This window comes from Nannospalax galili, unplaced genomic scaffold (genome assembly GCF_000622305.1).
Source record: "Nannospalax galili isolate Female #2095 unplaced genomic scaffold, S.galili_v1.0 scaffold598, whole genome shotgun sequence".
NCBI classification, from domain to species: domain Eukaryota; kingdom Metazoa; phylum Chordata; class Mammalia; order Rodentia; family Spalacidae; genus Nannospalax; species Nannospalax galili.
In genome coordinates this window covers 713,000-717,574 of record NW_008342423.1, presented here as the reverse complement: position 1 = coordinate 717,574, position 4,575 = coordinate 713,000, and the positions used below count along the sequence as shown (strand labels likewise).

The 4,575-nt window shown below is 44.9% G+C and overlaps 1 pseudogene; it reads left to right on the top strand.

Moving 5' to 3' along the window:
* Positions 1-4,575, top strand: part of LOC103738533 — a 22,265-nt pseudogene that overhangs the window by 8,063 nt on the left and 9,627 nt on the right.

Sequence of the window (4,575 nt, the reverse complement as noted above, 5' to 3'; positions counted from 1 at the left end):
GGCACCCCAGACCATTGGGATGCAGTTGCGACCAACACAAATACACAGAATACACACAGGAAAACAATTTACTCAGATGTGCAGCTCAGTCAGGTGACGAGGGGATTCCACGTCCCTTGCCGACAAGGGGATTCCACGTCCCTTGTCCAGGCGTCTGACAAGGGGATTCCACGTCCCTTGTTCAGACGAGATCCACGAGTACAGATGAACAAAAAGTTCTACGGATGTGGATCTCACAGACCCTGGGGCATCCCCCAGGCCGACAGGCAAAGCTCAAAGACCGTCGTCTTGCTCTTGCACTGTCCAAAAGTACAGACGAGATCTCAGATTCCAAATTCTACAGACGCTGCCTAACAAGATCAAACAAAACAGACAAAAGACAGACAATGCAAAACACTGAGACAACACTGAGGTTGGCCGGCTAACTCACCTCCCCGAAGGGACTGGAGTTGTCCTGGTGGTTCCCTCTGACCAGCTGGTCTCGGTGGGACCTCCAAATGTAAGAGTGAAACCACTGAGGACAAATCAGCCTTTCGGGTTGCAACAGCAAGAGGTTTATTTGATGCACAGGTACCTGTGGGCACAGAGTCTCCTCGGAGGACTTGCGCGCCCCAGGTTGGAGTTTGGCAGTTTTTATAGGGCAGAAGCAGGGTACAGAAGCAGAAGAGTGGGTATTCGTTAATTCAAAAACACAGAGTAATTTCAAAAATACACAAGAATATGGGGTAAGGGTCGGGGCTAAGGGGAAGTGGGATTACTGGTATCGAAAACACACAGAGATATGGGGTAAGGGTCGGGGCTAAGGGGAAATGGGATTACTGGTATCGGGCCCTAAGGGTGGTCCTTCCGCCCATAAGATTTGTTTACAGCTTGATCCTTGGGCCCTAAGGGTGGTCCTTCTGCCCGTAAGATTTGTTTACAGCTTGATCCTTGAAGCTTGACCAGCAGTGCCTGCCTGTTTTGTAGCTTTTAGATAAGGCTGGTTCTGGCTTCTGGCTGACAATGGGCTTGTGGAGCTTTTAGATAAGGCTGGTTCTGGCTTCTGGCTGACAATGGGCTTGTGGCGCCTAGTTTCCTCAGTTGAGAAATGACTAAAGTTTGCATTTTGAAGAAGGATGGAAGGCACAATGTGGATTTTGTGGGAAGAGGCGGATTTTCCACTTTTTTTTTAAACCCCAAGTTTACCAACAAAATAATGGGTTGCAGTAGCTTTGGTGACTCTTAGACTGTGGAATCAGTATTCATTTCCTATCATGTTTTTGTTGCAGGTGGTCTAATTTACATCCCTTTCCAGACAGCTGGAATTCCAGGCAACCACCAAGACTGTGATCCCACTGTTCCACTTGGCTTACCTTCTAATCATAGTTTTCACGGCTGTATCTGCTTCAGGTAAAGCTTTCACTGACTTATTTCTTACATTGTAAAAACTTTATTGTGGGGCTGCAGAGAGGCCTCAGTGGTTAAAAGCATTTGCTGCTCTTGCAGAGGACCTGGGTTCCATTCCCAGCACACACATGGCTGCTAACCACTGTCTGTGACTTCGGTTCTAGGGAATTTGATACTCTCTTCTAGTCTTTGCAGGCACTGCACGCACATGGTGCACTTACATACAGGCAAAACACTCATACACATAAAATTTTTAAAAATTTAAACTTTCTTGTGATAAAACATATGTAATAAACAATATTCCATCTTAACCATTTTAAGTGTAGAATTCAGTGGCATTATTTCCGCCTTGTCGAGAAACCATCACAACTATTGGTTCCCCAATTTCCCCACTACTATTGACAGATAACTCTGTGGCCATTATGCAGTTAACTCCCTAGACCCTCTCCCCCAGTCCCAAATGTTAGTCTCCTTTCTATGTCTGAATATGTCTCTTCTAGCGTGTTTTCCTTTCTGTTCTTTATAAGTTACTCAGTCTAAGGTATTTCATTATAGGAAGCAGAACAGGCTAAGACACTTCTGTCAGCTTTGGTTTACTCTCTTCTAGTTTTATAATATTTTAAGTCATTTTAGTTTTTCTCTCTTAGTGCACATGTCTTTAGTCAGAAATGTGCCATGTCACATGTCCACAAGTTATGATATTGTATTTTCTGGTGTTGTGATAAAATACCATGGCCAAAAGCAACCTAAGGAAGAATGGGTTTATTTTGGCTTATGGTTCCAGAAGGATAGAGTTCATCATGGTGGGAAAGGCAGGTGTTCCAGTGTATTTCTCCGTTGCTAAGAATACACTCTGAGCAATGCCAACCAACTTGGAGAGGAAAGGGTTTACTTGGCTTACTTCTCTTGAGTCACAGTTCATCAAGGAGCCTGAGGTAGCAACTCAGAGCAGGAACCTGGAGGCAGGAGCTGGAGCACAGGCGGTGGAAGAGTGTTGCTTACTGGCTTGCTCCCCTGGTCCATGCTTAACCTGTTTTCTTATACAATACAGAACAACCTGCCCAGGGGTGACACCACCCACAGTGGTTGAGCCCTCCCACATCACTCAAAAAAAATCAAGAAAATACCCCATAGGCATGGCCACAGGCCAGTCTAATGGAAACAATTCCCCAGTTGAGGCTCCCTCTACCCAATTGTGTCAAGTTGACAGCTAAAGCTATCTAGCACAGTATGGCATGGCAGCAGGAAGAGTAAGCTGGCTAGTCACATTTCATCCATACCCAGGAAACAGAGAATAGGAAGTAGAGCAAGACTCTAAACCCTCAAAGCCCACCCCTAGTGACATACTTCCTCCAGCAAGGCTCCATTTCCTAAAGGTTCCATAATTTCCCCCAAACAGTATCAGCTACTGAGGATCAAGTGTTCAAATATATGAGTCTATTGGGGCACTTCAATTCATTTAAGCTGTCGCATTCCAGCCCTTGTCCCCACTGGCTCATGACCATCTCATGATGCAAAATGTATTTAGTTCAAATTCAAAAGTGCTCATAGTTTTTATTTTTTGAGACAGTGTCTCCCTGTAGCCCCAGCTGGATGGGAACTCACTGTGTAGACCAGGCTGGCCTTGATCTCACAGAGATCTTGTCTCTGTCTCCTGTATGCTGGAACTAAAGTTGTGCACCACAACACCCTGCCTAAGTCTTTGTAAGTCTTCAACAGTTTCAACACTGTTCAAAAATCAGCTTCTTCTGAAACGCAAGGCAATCTCTTAAACCGTGACACCCCTCCCTGTAAACACATCACATACTTCTAACATAAAGCAGTACAGCTTACGTATTACCATTCCAAGCAATGAGGAAAGACTGGAACAAAGCAGAACAAACCCAGCAGGGCACATGAAATCCTGTAGCTCCGTGTCCAGGCTCTGGGCCTTCAGTTACACAGAGCTCAGATGGCTCTGCCCCTCCTCCCTTGCTGCCTGCCACACCTCTCTTGGGCTGATCTCGTGCTCTTTGAACAGCTCTTCTTGGCAGAGCTCCCATGGCTTTGGCATCCCCAGCATCTTGGGATCTGCTCTTGGCTGCAACATGAAGCTTCCCTGTGCGTTCTTCCGCTCCAGGCTGCACATTTTCATTTCTTTCTGCCCCTCCTTGTTGCTCTTTTTCACTGTAGACCTGCATTAGTGGAATCAGCAATTTACTTTGGCTTACACTTAGAGAGAGGGGGTCCTTCAGAGTGGGGAAGGTGGCAGGATCAGGAAACTGGCCAGTCATAGTTCATCCACACACAGGAAGCAGAGAGAGAAAGAGAGAGAGAGAGAGAGAGAACAGGAAGTGGTGTGAAGTTATAGATCCTCAAAGCTCCTCTAACAGGTTGCACATCCTAACATTTCTGTAAATGTTCAAATATACTGTGGGGGATATTTTCCATTAAAGCCAATGTGGATATGTTGTGTGTTCATTCTGTTCATTGTATTCTTTCTAATCTTTTGTGGTTTCCTCTTTGAATAATATTGTGTTGTTTAATTTTTGAATATTTGATAATTTTGCAGTTTTCTATTGATTTGTAGTTTATTCTGCTCTTGGTTAAAAAGATACTTCAGGCCAGGCTTGGTGGCGCACACCTTTAGTCCCACCACTCAGGAGGCAGAGGCAGGTGGATCTCTGTGAGTTCAAGGCCAGCCTGGTGAGTCCAGGCCAACTGGGACTACAGAGAGACCCTGTCTCAAAAAGACCAAAAAAAAAAAAAAGGTACTTCATATAATTTCACGTTTTTTATTTATTTTTTTGTGGGGACTCAGGTTTGCTTTGCTTAGTGGGGGACCTGCCGGCTTCGGGGCAGAGGGTCTGATCGGCGACAGAGTCAAACTCTGGGACCTGTGTCTTCCCAACAGGACGATTTATTTTAGAATTCAGATGATTTGTATACATCCCAAGGAACTAGCAGTCACGTGGGATATGACAGTCACATACAAAGATTTAGGGTACAAAGAAACAGGACATTTAGTCTGTTAGTTGGCACCAGAAGGATTCTTAAACTTTTACTCAAGGTTATCAATGCCCATCCAGTAATTTATTGGCCACAATGTTTTCTTTCTTAGAGCTAAAAGCATGATGAACTGTTAGCTTTTAGTTCAGGAGTAAACCTTTAACCTGGCCTAATCTCTTAGCCAGGGATAGCTGAGTTATT